Raw genomic sequence first — 17,801 nt, 5'->3', positions numbered from 1 at the left:
TCTGTCCCTTAATCCTACCATACAAAAAGTATTTCTCACAGGGACACAAAAGTGAAATGTTTAAGATCGGGTTATGGCCCTCCATAATGTCTTCCTCAAAAAGTGAGAAATGTGTCCCCAAATCATGTATTAATTTGAAACACACAACATGAAAATAATCCAGACCTTTTCAAATGGGTTCCATGCAAGACTTGTCTAGCAAATGCTGGGGGCCAAGGGAGTTCACATTTTTATATACATTGGGAAACTCTCATTGAGCATTAGAATACTAAAAGCTATGATAGGTAATGGAGAACAAGTAAGCATTGTTTAACCCAATGTTGTCCAAACAATTACCACAATAAAAATACATCTATTGTTTTATGTAACACCTACTAATGTCCCACAGAATATAGTTTGTTAAAGACTTGCAAGTCACTTTCCTTATCTCCATTACCCTGGAAGATTGACATGATTCTGGTTCTTAACTTATTTTCTAAAGAGAGATCTGATTATACCACTGATAGCTCAGCTCAATGGAACAGTGCTACTCACCAAAGTACTAATTTGTTTTTCCTTTATCTTTCCCTGAGACTAACCATGGTATGAATCAGGCTAGAGAGGGTGAGTTATCTAAAACCTATCCAACTAAGAGGAATAAAGAATTTCACTATGTAGAGTCCAGGTTGAAACTAAAGACATAGCACTTTGGATTTTAACACTGTAAAACTACTATTATTTGATGAGATTTAGAGAGATTAGAAAAAGTGGTGACAGCCTATTCAGACTGTGATTATTTCAATGAAAGCTTTCATTTCAGTGATTTTAAACGGACACTTGCACAAATCCTAACTGTGAAAATGGTTTTCAAGAAGGGAAGGATCGTGGAGTTAGAAGAGATGAGAAGTCATGTGTCTTCCAGCCTGCCTGTCTCTTCTCCCTCCCCAATTTCACCATCCAGTATCCTAGCAAAGTTGGTGTAGGAAACTACAGTTGGGGAGAAACACTGTCAGAGGGCTCAGGTATACTGATTCCAACCTCTATGGCCTGACATCTGAATGGACAGAAGCTATGATCTTTACCAAATACTCTAACCACTTTTCAAAGCCAATTTTCCACTGCTTTTATTTGTTGACATGGTAAAAGAGACCAAAATCATAGTAGATCCACTGGTAGGCATTGGGCTCAGAAGTGATATTATAGAACTTCCAAGTTCCTAAGAGCTTCTCAACAGGAGCCCCACAAAAAAATCCCTTCACACTGTAATGACTCTGTGGGAGGCACACTTTGGTGTTCTCTGAACACAAACAACTCCATGCACCTTGAGGTAACAGGATATTTCACCAAGGCTGGTAAGGTTTTCCAACAAACAATAAACTCTGACCCCTGACAGTCAAAAAGGCCTCCATCTCTGGGTCTAGCCACATGTTTCTGTAGATCTGAACAAAAAGGCAAGCTAGAAGGTTGTAAGCTACAAATACCATTCCCAGCTGTGTGCACTTTCTAGCATTACTACATTCTGTATCCAAGCATTAGAACAGCTAAAGTGGGAATTTAAACATCTTCCAAACTGTCATTGGAGATTTAATACTACTCCTGCTATATCACAGAACACTGACTGAGCAGGAAATTTCTTGGCGTGCTTTTTATTTCTCCTCATCAATCCTGCAACACCTCATTTCATCTCCTCAACATCTTTCTTTGCTATCAACACTTCTACTGATTAACCCATATAACTAGGAGTCCCAAGTTCATATTTAACTTATTTTCTGTCCCTGCAAAAGAATCTCCACAAAACCAGTAGCCTTGTCCTGACTATCACAGAAGCACCCAAAGCACCTACATGGTCTTCACTCAGCACCTATGGTTAAATAAGCTAGTAAAAGACAATGTCGGGTTATTTTCAAACATTGTTGAATTAGTAACTACAAGGTACCATTTCAGAAGCTCGGGGGGATAACTTTGAACCCAGGATTTCCTGTAACAATCTCCCAGCTTCCATCTCAAGTTTCTATATGATGAGCTGTTGCTGATCCTTAAAGATCAGTACATATGTACCTCCTGTGTGACAATGCCCTGGGGAATGTGAGTCCAAACTTGCTCTGCCTTCTTATCACTTTGTACATTCATTCTATAATATTTATCACAATGTAATGGTCTTTGGTTAATAAGACACTCATATTAGACTGAGAACTCCCAGGGCAAAACTTTCCTACTGTTGTCATCTATGTCTCCTCAATACCCAGCACAGAGACTGGGTGCACGATAGGAGTTTGACAAAATATTGTTGACATTTTATTTCTGTTACACCATGCCAACAAGCTACAACCAAAATAAAATAAATATTCATAAATGCATTACCCTTTTCCAGATCTATTTGCTTGTTAAAAGGATAGCTGCAAATGAATCTCACAAACATAATGCTGTACAAAGAGGTCAATAGCCAAAATAGTACATATTTACATGAAGTTCAAAACACGCAAAATTAACCAGTGGTGTCAGAACTGCTATTATGATTTGTCTTAATGCAGTCTATGCCTGGGCACCAAAAGGATTCAGAAAAAGCAAGCCACTAACTTTAAATGTTCACAAATTTCATTATAAGCTGACAATGAGCACAACTAAAAATGACACCTCTCTGGCAATGTTTCTGCCAATTACATGACAACCTAAAACACCATGAAAGGTATCATTCCTAGGTGTTATCGTTCCTAGGTGTTCCTAGGTGTCCATTGCCTGGAGAATGAGACATTATAAAAATGGTCCTCAGCTATTGCAGACAATATATTTTTTTTTTAGGATGCTAAATTTTCCAGGATCAGCTTAAATTATAGAAGTTAACTTTGGTTTACAAGATGCATTTTCTCAAAAACCTAAAACCTCCCTTGAAAGGGCCAAAGACTGCTGCCTTTCACATACTCTTGGTCTAGCTGAAGCCCACTGGCACCCACTCCCTCAATTTCAGCCTCCTGTCATGCCGCAATCCCTCTTCTCTCTCCATAAACCCAGAGGAGGCCTAGGTCTTTACGTGTGCTCTTCACTAGTGGAGTCAAGAACTGGGGGAAAACTGGGAGTTGTTGTCACTGGGATATTTTATCTTCCTAGGACCGATCACATCAAAGATCAATAACTCACCCACAGGTTGGAAAGAGCCAGGTCTGACCACACTCCCCATTGCTGTGAGAGGATGCTGTGAGTTCTCTCCCCATAACTCGCATTTGGTCAGTGCCCAGAAACAGGGACTACTCTAAGGACGTCGATTGTCCACTGAAATTCTCCCTTGTCAGGGAAGAAGGAATAAGGGGCGGGGCTCCCCTATCTAATTACCCTAAACATACAAGCCTTTTTGTCTAACATGAGCTCACCAGAAAGTCTAGCAAGTAAAAGGAAAGTCCCTGAGAAGAATGTCCGCATGCCAAAATTTAACTCTTTCATCTCCATTTTTCTTCTTCACACCCAACTTTACCAGGTCTTTAACAACATATACCCATGTAAGCAGGGAGACAAGTCATATTGCTCACTTCGAAATTATTTTAGGATTGGGATTTGGAAAAGATTCGGTGGGATGGAGGCAGATATTGCAGAAGGACACATCGCTTCAGTGGGAAAAATGGGCAAAGGCTTCTGTGCAGTACCTCCCAGTCCAAAAGCCCCATCGATCCACATTCCCCTTAGGATCACCCAGTGGGCTTTAACCCTTTACTCCTTTCATTCGCTTGCCTCCAACTCCATCACCTCTCCTCTATTTCTGCTGCTTTTGTGACCAGAACAGTGGACCAAGGCTTAGATGTGCACAGAGTCGCCTGTCGGAGCAAATCTGACGCTGATTGGCCTCGGCTCCTCCAGCTGGAAGCGGGTAGCTTTGCCGGGGTTTCTGTCGAGCTACAGGCACTCTCAGGGATCCGGTTGATGTCTTCACCTTGGCCTGCTTGGTATAGGGGGCGCACAGGAAGAGGCCAAGAAGTGGAAGGAACCTCACCTCGGTGTCCCAAGTGACAAAGCCTGTGGGGGGCAGGAGCCGCTGCCTCAGATGCCCTGATGCGGAGGACCCAGAGCGCTGCGCAACTGAGGAGCGTCTGGGGAGCCACCGCTGGCGCCAAGTTTTGCCATCCCGGAAGCCAGAGCGGCGGAGAGGGGGTCCTGGACCTGAGGTGGCAGCGAGGGGCTCTGCGTGGGCGGCTGGGGGGGGCCGGAGCTCTGGACCCCAACTCCAGTCAAGTAGGGCCGCGGCGGGGCGGGCAGAGGCTGCGCGGGCAGGGGTGGCCGCGAGTGCGGAGCAAGGCGGCGCCGCGCCAGCAGGCGCTGGAGTCTCAGGGACCTGGCGCGGCCGCCAGCAGCACCCAGCGCGGGACCCGGAGCTGCTGGGGACCCAGGCTCCGCTCTCCCCACCGCTCTGCACCGCTGCCGGCTGCTGACAGACCCGATGCGCCACCGCCACCGCAGTTGCCGCGACCCCCATGGGCTCCCTGGCGCCTCCGCCCGGGTTTCTCTAACCCGGCCCACTCTGGGACCCCAAAGCTTTCGCTATGTTGTGGGTTGGAGGCTTCCTACTCTTTATGCGTTGAGACCTTGACCTGACCGAGAGCGCAGGTCATGCCCTGGCTTGGGCAGAAAATAATGTTAATTACTGATCCTTTTTGCTCCCCGTCCTGGCTTTCTAAAGCACTCCTCTCTCATTCAGCGCCCTATCTTATTTAAAAGAGCACTTTCCTATTGGCCATCCTCTACGTGCTTTGTAGTTATGTATTTTAGCTTCCTCAAAACACTGTAAACTTACTGAAGGCAGGAAGATAAAATTGGACGCTTCATGAGACAAAGCACTGGGTTGAGTTTTGCTCATCATTATAGCCCTGGTACTTTGAAATGTGCTTGGCACCGAGTATGACACATAGATATCACCGGAGAGACAGGTACCCATCAAGACTGAGCTTGTCTTCACCTTCAGGTCTAGCCCAGAACTGGTGACATGTCCCTTGTAATGTCCCAGCTACCAATACTGCTGCATTGAGGATTCATTTTCCAACACATGACCTTGGCGGGGATACGTTTAAGCCATAGCTAGCATTGTCTTTTTGTGCCTGGCTAATTTCACTTAGCATAATGGCCTGCAGGTTTATCTATGTTGTCTCAAGTGGCAGGATTTCCGTTTTTAAGGCTGAATAATATTCCATTCACCATATTTTCTTTCTTTCTTTTTTTTGAGACGTAGTTTTGCTTGTTGCCCAGGCTGGAGTGCAATGGCACAATCTCGGCTCACTACAACCTCCACCTCCCAGATTCAAGCAATTCTCCTGCCTCAGCCTCCTGAGTAGCTGGGACTACAGGCATGCACCACCACACCCAGCTACTTTTTTTTTTTGTATTTTTGGTAGAGACAGTTGCACCATGTTGGCCAGGCTGGTCTCGAACTCCTGACCTCAAGTGATCCACCTATCTTGGCCTCCTAAAGTGTTGGGATTACAGGCATGAGCCACAGCACTCAGCCTCTTTATCCATTCTTATGTCAATTAACATTCAGGTTAATTCCATATTTTGGCTGTTGTAAGTAATGCTGCAATACACATGGGAGTGCAAATACCTCTGCAACGTATTATTTTAATACCCAGAAGTAGGAATGCTAGATTGTATGTTAGTTCTATTTTTAATTTTTTGAGAAACCTCCATACTGTTTTCCATAGTGATTGTACAGATTTACATTACCACCAACGGTGTAGAGAGCTCCCTCTTTTCCACACCCTCACCAACACTTGCTATCTCTTGTTTTTTTAGTAATAGCCATTCTTACAGGTGTGAGGTAACATCTCATTGTGGTTTCGATTTGCATTTCCTTGCTGATTGGTGATATCGAGCATTGTTTCATATACCTGTTGGCAATTTGTGTGTTTTCTTTGGAAACATTTCTATTCAGGTCCATTGCCCATTTATCAATCAGGTAATTTGGCATTTTGGGGGGGGAGGGTCTTTTTTCTATTTTGTTTTGTTTTGCTACTGAAATGTATGAATCCCCTCTGTATTTTACATATTCATCCCTTATTGAATGTTTGCTTCACAAGTATTTTCTCCGATTTCATAGCTTGTCTCTTCTTTTTAAAAGTAGAATTACAGTGTCCTCATTCTATTTCTCACGGACTTAGTATAATAACTTTGCTGTTTGTATATTGTAATTACATAATATGTATTTATGACCAAATTTCAGGATAATGGCTATCACAATAAAAATAGTACTGATTCCAGATCACATATGTATCTGCTCCATTGCTTCCATGATTAGCTCACTGAAAATCTGACTCCCAGGTCTGTGATGAGCCTCCCTGGAAGACAACATAGGAATAGTATTCACCAATGTTTCTAACAGGTCCAAAAACACTTCTTTTACACAAACCCTTCCTGAGGCAGAATTACAACAAAGTACTCTGAGTAATAATTCTTAAAACCACTCCAAAATAAGAAAGAATAGATGGAGAGCAGCCACCTCAGTCACTGAAGTTGAGTTTGTGGATATTTAATAGATTGGTGTCTCCCTCATCCCATACTGAAAGTGCTCTTTGTGAAATTCAAGCCAGCCATTTCTCTCTTCTCAGTAAGTTTTCAGAGCTTGACAGTATTGTTTGTTTAATGCCCTCTCTTCATGCTCTGCTAACCTTCTTTCCATCCTGAATAAGTATGTGAGAATTCTTCCAGGAAAGGAAAACCAAATTAAAAAGTCAGAAACCCAAATGGAATTCACATAGGTTACAATTCCTTCCTTCCTGATCTGACTTTCCTGGTCACCCCCTTGGAGAAGAGATGTTTGAAATTCATTTGAGAATAATTTGCTGATGCCCAACTTTTTGTAAATCTTCAATTTTAATTTTCCTTTTGAGGAAGGGCTTAATCAGAAAGATCTTAAGATGGCTCCAAGACTGGTTGCCTGGTTGTGGTGGTGGTTTGTTTTACAGTATTTCTTCTAATTCATAGAGCATTGTTCTCCATTGTCCTCTGTCAACAGGTAGAAGGTTTAAAAAAAAAAAAAATCACTAAACCCTAAACCTACCCCCTTTAACCAAACTGACAAAGAAATAGCCTAATTGGATAGAGAATTGGACTCGTCTAATTCAATTGGTTTCCAATTCAGCAAACTCCTATGCTCTTCCAAGAGGTTTCATTGATGGGATGCTGAAGGATGAGCTATCCAGCGGGTGGAGGAGGGGAGAATTGATGTCAGGAGCCAGGCAGGGGATACAGATGGGTAGATATTACAAGAAGCCTGAAGACTCTAAATGTGAAAACTATATCTCGAATCTTTCTACAGCTCATCATGTCTATCCCAGCAACTTCCATGCTACTCTTTCAGCTTCTCAGGCACTCCCTTCCTATCTCTTCTTTATAAAATTCACACTCAAAGTAGAGTTTTTTATACCTATAGGCACCAGCCACAATGGGGAGAGAAGAAGGAGAATTTTTTTTTTTTTTTTTTTTTTTTTTTTTTTTTTTTTTTGAGACAGAGTTTCTCTCTTGTCGCCCAGGCTGAAGTGCAATGGCATGATCTCAGCTCACTCCAACCTCCACCTCACAGGTTCAAGAGGTTCTCCTGCCTCAGCCGCCTGAGTAGCTAGGATTATAGGCGTGTGCCACTACACCCGGCTAATTTTTGTATTTTTAGTGGAGATGGGATTTTGCCATGTTGGTCAGGCTGGTCTTGAACTCCTGACCTCAGGTGATCTGCCCGCCTCAGCCTCCCAAAGTGCTTGAATTACAGGTGTGAGCCACTGTGCCTGGCCTCACTTTTATGTATACTAAATTTTTATATTCAAAAGCTATCAATTTATCTTTAGTAATGTTTCTTTACTGAAGGGTAGCAACACAAATAATTTATAAACAAATATGACCATTTTGGAAGTACATGCTGAAAATTCTTTCTATTATATGAGATATATGATCCAAACAGTATAGAAATCTTTGCCCTACAAAGCAGGAAAGTATTTTTTAAAGCATAAAAACATCACATAACTTAAAACCCTTTTATAGCTCCCCATTGTACTCAAAATTAGAAATGGACCATGAGGCCTGAATGAGCTGGCCTCTGCCTATGTCTTAACCGTGTTATTCCTCAGCCGCTATGGTCTCACAAATACTTCATCATGTAGTTGTTTTCTGCCAACTCATGGCATTTGTGCATACTGTCCCACCTGTTTGGAATGCTCATCCCTTCTTTTCACATGGCTGGTTTCTTCTCATCTCTTTTAAGTCTCAGCTTATTCACCTTCTCTGACGGGCTTTGGATGAAGGATTTAAGAACTTTCTTCTGTAAAATGGAAGAAAGGTTATCTACTCAATTCAAAAAGTGCCATAAAAGTTAATTCAACTTTGTAAGTTTGTTACCAATATCAATGATACTGCCTTGTATTTATGATACACCTATCTCATCAGATTGCTAAATGATTTCTAGATTTTTACATTGATAAATTTTATAGCAGTGCCAAGGATGGATAGAGGACAATATTTTTTACTCTCATAGAGTATAATGAAACCTACCCATGTTCGCACATTTAGAGACAGAATCTTTAAATGGAACTCTACAATTTTTTAACCACAATTGGTCTAATTGCTTCCCTGCTCTGTGTGTGTGTGTTGGTGTGTTAAAATGACATATTATATTTCACCTGTTATGTACTATTTGCATAATTATTTAAGATTTATGAAGAATAACTTGTATAATTAAACTGAAATGGTGAAGTCTGAAATAATACTGCCAATACTATTGCTATTGCCAGAACTAGAAAAAATTGATAAGTTAACCATATTCATGTAACTTTTGTAGTCTTATTTTTAAAGACATTGAAGAGCTGTGAAAGCAAATAGGACTAGAGGAATTAAAATCCAAGAGAAGAGTCCTTGTCATATGAGCTGAAATAATCCATGGGTGGAAGTACAGAGCATGAAGCATGCTTTATTTCTTAAAAACATGTACTAGCAAGACTGTATAGCAACTGTAATTCTTACATTGATATTGGGATTGCAAAACAGCATAGTCACCGTGGAAAATGGTTTGGTAGTTTCTCATAAAGTTGAATATACAAAGTTGTATGTACAAAGCTAAAAATACTGCCAGATGCAGCAATTCCACTCCTAGGTATTTCCCCTAGATAAATGAACACTTATGCTCACACAAAAACCTGTACATAAATGCTTACAGAAACATATTTATAATTACCCCAAACTGGAAGCAACACAGAACTTCTCCAATGGGTGAAAGGAATAATACACTGTGGTACAGCTATTCAATGGAATGTTTCTCAGCAAGAAAAAGGAGGGTACTATTGTTACAAGCAACAATTTGGATGGACCTGAAAGGCATTATGCTGAGTGAAGAAAGTCAATCCCAAATGATTATGTACTACATGATTCCACTGATGTCTCAAAAAGATAAAACTATAGTAACAGAGAATCAATTCATGGTTGCCAGAGGTTAGGGATGGGGAGAGGACAGGCCTCCAAAGAGCAAGCGCAAGGGAGTTGTTTGGATGATGGAACCATTATGTCTTCTCATTGTGTTGCTGACTATGTGACTCTACACATGTGTTAAAACTCATAAAGCTTTGCACCAAAATAAAAGCAAATTGTACCATATGTTAAAATTTTAAAAACAATTTAAAAGTGTGGAACTCTTGAGTCAAAATTCTTAAGAGAATCTTGGCATTACCTCTTGACTTGATATTTTCTTGGCCATCGTAAGAATCCTGTGAGTCACATACTATATCTGCTTTGCAGATGTGGAAACTGAGGTTTATGAAGGTTAAATAATCTTCCACATGTATATAGCCAGCAAGGGACAATCTACAAATGAGATCTGACACACCCACAGGCACATATGCATTTTTTTTTCTCTCATCTGAGTATGACAGCTCTCTCTCTCTCTCTAAACTCTGGAATGTTTACTAGCTGAAACTTTTAATATTGAGCATGACTGAGAATTATACTATCACCTCAAAGGCAACTAGATATACGGCTTAGCGTTGAGTTCAAAGAGTTATCCAATTCCATGAAGATAGCTTTTTTAAATATAGCCATGACATACCCAGAACTTCTCATTTTAAATATTAGAACACCTCTAATATTCAAAATACAAAAATATCAAAATCACATTTATTTTGATTTTCTAAGTATCTGCCCATCACAATGTGCTTTTTCAACTTACTATAGATAAAGTTGTTGTTAGGTTATGAAGTCTTTTGTTTGCTTCCTCCAGCATCTCACTGCACCTCCACATTTTACATGAATATATTATACTTTAAATGTCCCCTTTCTGACTATAGCAACTTGAGTCTTCCTTGTTATTGATGTTCCTCATATAATTATAGTTTTGTTCTTTTCATATGTCAGTTTTCTGAACTGTTTTATTAAAGTAATTTTAATCTCAATGAGAATATGGCTGTGCTTCCACTTCATACATTTGCATAAAGGTTCAACTCATTTTCAAATTATCAAGGACTACAATCTCTAATTATGAATTAGATGCTGATTTTTATTTGCTCATTTATTTGGCATCCTTTTTCATATCATTACCTCTAAAAGTATGTACATTTCATTAATTATTTCTGCTGACTGTTTTAATGGGCTGTAGAACAAAGCAGTAATTTTGAAAATTATAGCCATCTAACACCTACATTTAACAAAGGCACCACATTCTAAGGGACTTTGTTAACTTGACAGTAATTAAAAACTGCAGTACAAATACTTCATGGCAAGATGCATTATGCTTTCGATAAATTTCTAAAATGAAATAAATCCTTTAAACTTTCCCTCTCGCATCAAAGTTTTATAAATCACTATTAGAAAACAAACGTAAATAAATTTATTATATAAGATTATAGAACAAATTTAAAATTCTGGGATATATTAGGGAAATAAATGCATTGAAAACATATTTTGTGCCATTAACACATTATGTATTTATTTTCTTTCATTTTTTTAAGACAGGGTCTCACTCTGTCACCCAGGCTGGAAAGCAGTAGCATGAGCATGGTTTGCTACAGCCTCTACTGAGACCACAGTTACTCGCCACCACACACAGCTAGTTGTTTTTTGGTTTTGTTTTGTTTTTTTTAAGAGATTGAGAGAGAGACGGAGTTGTTGTGTTGCCCAAGCTTATCTTGAGCCCCTGGGCTCCAGTGACCCTCCAGCGTGGCCTTCCTAAAGTGCTGGGATTTCAGGCATGAGTCACCACGCCCAGCCCATATTGTTAGCAACTCTGATCTGTGGCATTTTAATTCCCATTTATGGATGAGATAACTGAGGCTTTGAGTGATTAAGCCTGGAGACAAATTCCAGGCAGAGGGCACAGCATGTGGTGTGTGGAGGCTAAGGCCAAAGGAACATGGAGAGTTCAAAGAGCTAAAGAGAAGCATTATGGCTAGAGGTGGGGAGCTGGGGAGAGTGGTCAGAGCTGAGGCCCAGAAGGCAGGCAGGACAGCACAGGCAGAGACAGGCAGAGATTTGCAGCAAATGCTAAAGATCTGGGACTTCATCGTGTATTCCTCACACTCACTGCAGTGTGAGGAATGGATTGCAGGGACACTTGAAATAGTTCTTGGGAGATTATGGTCCTTGGAAGATTGTGGGTGGTCAGGGGAGGGGAAAGCATGTGCTTTTGTGAGACATGTAGGAGGTAAGAGTGATAGGCATCACTTATTCCTGCAGAGTGATGGTAGGTGGCCAGGAAAAGGGAGATTTGAGGTGATTTCCAGGTTTTTAGACTTACTCAAGTATATGGAAGGTGATAACCTTATTGAAATAGGGAACACTTAAAGAAGAACCATTAGCAGGAGAACTGTGTCAGTCTGTTTTAGGACACAGCAAGGTGCATTTGAGACATGCAGAACAGATATTAATAGTAAGATATACAGATCCGAGGCCAGGCACAGTGGCTCATGCCTGTAATCGCAGCACTTTGGGAGGCCGAGGTGGGTGGATCACATGAGGTCAGCAGTTCGAGACCAGCCTGGCCAACATGGCAAAATCCCATCTCTACTAAAAATACAAAATTTAGCTGGGCGTGGTGGTGGGCACCTGTAATCCCAGCTACTCAGGAGGCTGAGGCAGGAGAATTGCTTGAACCCAGGAGGCAGAGGTTACAGTGAGCCGAGATCACACCGCACACCAGTGCATTCCAGCCTGGGTGATAAAGTGAGACTCTATCTCAAAAAAAAAGTAAGATGGGGGGCGGAGCAAGATGGCCGAATAGGAACAGCTCCAGTCTCCATCTCCCAGCGCGAGCGACACAGAAGACCGCTGATTTCTGGATTTTCAACTCAGGTACTGGGGTCATCTCACTCGGGAGTGCTGGACAATCCGTGCGGGTCAGCTGCTGCAGCCTGACCAGCGAGAGCTGAAGCAGGGCGAGGCATCGCCTCACCTGGGAAGCGCGAGGGGGAAGGGAGTCCCTTTTCCTAGCCAGGGGAACTGAGACACACAACACCTGGAAAATCGGGTAACTCCCACCCCAATACTGCGCTGTAACACCGGCACACCGGAGAATATATCCCACACCTGGCCGGGAGGGTCCCACGCCCACAGAGCCTCCCTCCTTGCTAACACAGCAGTCTGCGGCAATCTAACGGCAAGGCAGCAGCAAGGCTGGGGGAGGGGCGCCCGCCATCGCTGAGGCTTAAGTAGGTAAATAAAGCCGCTGGGAAGCTCGAACTGGGGGGAGCTCACAGCAGCTCAAGGAAACCTGCCTGTCTCTGTAGACTCCGCCTCTGGGGACAGGGCTCAGCTAAAGCAGCAGAGGCCTGTCCAGACGCGAACGACTCTGTCTGACAGCTTTGAAGAGAGCAGTGAGTCTCCCAACACGGAGGTTGAGACCTGAGAAGGGGCAGTCTGCCTGCACAAGTGGGTCCCTGACCCCTGAGTAGCCGAACTGGGAGACATCCCCCACTAGGGGCAGTCTGACACCCCACACCTCACAGGGTGGAGTACACCCCTGAGAGGAAGCTTCCAAAGCAAGAATCAGACAGGTGCACTCGCTGTTCAGCAATATTCTATCTTCTGCAACCTCTGCTGCTGATACCCAGGCAAACAGGGTCTGGAGTGGACCCCAAGCAATCTCCAACAGACCTATAGCTGAGGGTCCTGACTGTCAGAAGGAAACTATCAAACAGGAAGGACACCTATACCAAAACCCCATCAGTACGTCACCATCATCAAAGACCAGAGACAGATAAAACCACAAAGATGGGGAAAAAGCAGGGCAGAAAAGCTGGAAATTCAAAAAATAAAAGCGCATCTCCTCCTGCAAAGGAGCACAGCCCATCGCCAGCAACGGATCAAAGCTGGTCAGAGAATGATTTTGATGAGATGAGAGAAGAAGGCTTCAGTCCATCAAACCTCTCAGAGCTAAAGGAGGAATTACGTACCCAGCGCAAAGAAACTAAAAATCTTGAAAAAAAAGTGGAAGAATTGACAGCTAGACTAATTAATGCAGAGAAGGTCATAAACGAAATGACAGAGGTGAAAACCATGACACGAGAAATACGTGACAAATGCACAAGCTTCAGTAACCGACTCGATCAACTGGAAGAAAGAGTATCAGCGATTGAGGATCAAATGAATGAAATGAAGCGAGAAGAGAAACCAAAAGAAAAAAGAAGAAAAAGAAATGAACAAAGCCTGCAAGAAGTATGGGATTATGTAAAAAGACCAAATCTACGTCTGATTGGGGTGCCTGAAAGTGAGGGGGAAAATGGAACCAAATTGGAAAACACTCTACAGGATATCATCCAGGAGAACTTCCCCAACCTAGCAGGCCAGGCCAACATTCAAATTCAGGAAATACAGAGAACGCCACAAAGATACTCCTCCAGAAGAGCAACTCCAAGACACATAATTGCCAGATTCACCAAAGTTGAAATGAAGGAAAAATCTTAAGGGCAGCCAGAGAGAAAGGTCGGGTTACCCACAAAGGGAAGCCCATCAGACTGACAGCAGATCTCTCGGCAGAAACTCTACAAGCCAGAAGAGAGTGGGGGCCAATATTCAACGTTCTTAAAGAAAAGAATTTTAAACCCAGAATTTCATATCCAGCCAAACTAAGTTTCATCAGTGAAGGAGAAATAAAATTCTTTACAGATAAGCAAATGCTTAGAGATTTTGTCACCACCAGGCCTGCCTTACAAGAGACCCTGAAGGAAGCCCTAAACATGGAAAGGAACAACCGGTACCAGCCATTGCAAAAACATGCCAAAATGTAAAGACCATCAAGCCTAGGAAGAAACTGCATCAACTAATGAGCAAAATAACCAGTTAATATCATAATGGCAGGATCAAGTTCACACATAACAATATTAACCTTAAATGTAAATGGACTAAATGCTCCAATTGAAAGACACAGACTGGCAAACTGGATAAAGAGTCAAGACCCATCAGTCTGCTGTCTTCAGGAGACCCATCTCACATGCAGAGACATACATAGGCTCAAAATAAAGGGATGGAGGAAGATCTACCAAGCAAATGGAGAACAAAAAAAAGCAGGGGTTGCAATCCTAGTCTCTGATAGAACAGACTTTAAACCATCAAAGATCAAAAGAGACAAAGAAGGCCATTACATAATGGTAAAGGGATCAATTCAACAGGAAGAGCTAACTATCCTAAATATATATGCACCCAATACAGGAGCACGCAGATTCATAAAGCAAGTCCTTAGAGACTTACAAAGAGACTTAGACTCCCATACAATAATAATGGGAGACTTCAACACTCCACTGTCAACATTAGACAGATCAACGAGACAGAAAGTTAACAAGGATATCCAGGAATTGAACTCATCTCTGCACCAAGTGGACCTAATAGACATCTATAGAACTCTCCACCCCAAGTCAACAGAATATACATTCTTCTCAGCACCACATCACACTTATTCCAAAATTGACCACATAATTGGAAGTAAAGCACTCCTCAGCAAATGTAAAAGAACAGAAATTATAACAAACTGTCTCTCAGACCACAGTGCAATCAAATTAGAACTCAGGACTAAGAAACTCAATCAAAACCGCTCAACTACATGGAAACTGAACAACCTGCTCCTGAATGACTACTGGATACATAACGAAATGAAAGCAGAAATAAAGATGTTCTTTGAATCCAATGAGAACAAAGATACAACATACCAGAATCTCTGGGACACATTTAAAGCAGTATGTAGAGGGAAATTTATAGCACTAAGTGCCCACAAGAGAAACCAGGAAAGATCTAAAATTGACACTCTAACATCACAATTAAACGAACTAGAGAGGCAAGAGCAAACACATTCAAAAGCTAGCAGAAGGCAAGAAATAACTAAGATCAGAGCAGAACTGAAGGAGATAGAGACACAAAAAACCCTCCAAAAAATCAATGAATCCAGGAGTTAGTTTTATGAAAAGATCAACAAAATTGACAGACCGCTAGCAAGGCTAATAAAGAAGAAAAGAGAGAGGAATCAAATAGACGCAATCAAAAATGATAAAGGGGATATCACCACCGACCCCACAGAAATACAAACTACCATCAGAGAATACTATAAACACCTCTACGCAAATCAACTAGAAAATCTAGAAGAAATGGATAATTTCCTGGACACGTACACTCTTCCAAGACTAAACCAGGAAGAAGTTGAATCCCTGAATAGACCAATAGCAGCCTCTGAAATTGAGGCAACAATTAATAGCCTGCCCACCAAAAAAAGCCCAGGACCAGATGGATTCACAGCTGAATTCTACCAGAGGTACAAGGAGGAGCTGGTACCATTCCTTCTGAAACTATTCCAATCAATAGAAAAAGAGGGAATCCTCCCTAACTCATTTTATGAGGCCAGCATCATCCTGATACCAAAGCCTGGCAGAGACACAACAAAAAAAGAGAATTTTAGACCAATCTCCCTGATGAACATCGATGCAAAAATCCTCAATAAAATCCTGGCAAACCGGATTCAGCAGCACATCAAAAAGCTTATCCACCATGATCAAGTGGGCTTCATCCCTGGGATGCAAGGCTGGTTCAACATTCGCAAATCAATCAACGTAATCCAGCATATCAACAGAACCAAAGACAAGAACCACATGATTATCTCAATAGATGCAGAAAAGGCTTTTGACAAAATTCAACAGCCCTTCATGCTAAAAACGCTCAACAAATTCGGTATTGATGGAACGTACCTCAAAATAATAAGAGCTATTTATGACAACCCCACAGCTAATATCATACTGAATGGGCAAAAACTGGAAAAGTTCCCTTTGAAAACTGGCACAAGACAGGGATGCCCTCTCTCACCACTCCTATTCAACATAGTGTTGGAAGTTCTGGCTAGGGCAATCAGGCAAGAGAAAGAAATCAAGGGTATTCAGTTAGGAAAAGAAGAAGTCAAATTGTCCCTGTTTGCAGATGACATGATTGTATATTTAGAAAACCCCATCGTCTCAGCCAAAAATCTTCTTAAGCTGATAAGCAACTTCAGCAAAGTCTCAGGATACAAAATTAATGTGCAAAAATCACAAGCATTCTTATACACCAGTAACAGACAAGCAGAGAGCCAAATCAGGAATGAACTTCCATTCACAATTGCTTCAAAGAGAATCAAATACCTAGGAATCCAACTTACAAGGGATGTAAAGGACCTCTTCAAGGAGAACTACAAACCACTGCTCAGTGAAATCAAAGAGGACACAAACAAATGGAAGAACATACCATGCTCATGGATAGGAAGAATCAATATCATGAAAACGGCCATACTGCCCAAGGTTATTTATAGATTCAATGCCATCCCCATCAAGCTACCAATGAGTTTCTTCACAGAATTGGAAAAAACTGCTTTAAAGTTCATATGGAACCAAAAAAGAGCCCGCATTGCCAAGACAATCCTAAGTCAAAAGGACAAAGCTGAAGGCGTCACGCTACCTGACTTCAAACTATACTACAAGGCTACAGTAACCAAAACAGCATGGTACTGGTACCAAAACAGAGATATAGACCAATGGAACAGAACGGAGCCCTCAGAAATAATGCCACACATCTACAACCATCTGATCTTTGACAAACCTGACAAAAACAAGAAATGGGGAAAGGATTCCCTATTTAATAAATGGTGCTGGGAAAATTGGCTAGCCATAAGTAGAAAGCTGAAACTGGATCCTTTCCTTACTCCTTATACGAAGATTAATTCAAGATGGATTAGAGACTTAAATGTTAGACCTAATACCATAAAAACCCTAGAAAAAAATCTAGGTAGTACCATTCAGGACATAGGCATGGGCAAGGACTTCATGTCTAAAACACCAAAAGCAACGGCAGCAAAAGCCAAAATTGACAAATGGGATCTCATTAAACTAAAGAGCTTCTGCACAGCAAAAGAAACTACCATCAGAGTGAACAGGCAACCTACAGAATGGGAGAAAATTTTTGCAATCTACTCATCTGACAAAGGGCTCATTTCCAGAATCTACAAAGAACTCAAGCAAATATACAAGAAAAAAACAAACAACCCCATCCAAAAGTGGGGAAAGGATATGAACAGACATTTCTCAAAAGAAGACATTCATACAGCCAACAGACACATGAAAAAATGCTCATCATCACTGGCCATCAGAGAAATGCAAATCAAAACCACAATGAGATACCATCTCACACCTGTTAGAATGGCAATCATTAAAAAATCAGGAAACAACAGGTGTTGGAGAGGATGTGGAGAAATAGGAACACTTTTACACTGTTGGTGGGATTGTAAACTAGTTCAACCATTGTGGAAAACAGTATGGCAATTCCTCAAGGATCTAGAACTAGATGTACCATATGACCCAGCCATCCCACTACTG

The sequence above is a fragment of the Piliocolobus tephrosceles genome, chromosome 9, assembly GCF_002776525.5.
Source record: "Piliocolobus tephrosceles isolate RC106 chromosome 9, ASM277652v3, whole genome shotgun sequence".
NCBI classification, from domain to species: Eukaryota; Metazoa; Chordata; class Mammalia; order Primates; family Cercopithecidae; genus Piliocolobus; species Piliocolobus tephrosceles.
The sequence above is the reverse complement of the archived record's forward strand: the minus strand, read 5'-3'. Positions refer to the sequence as shown.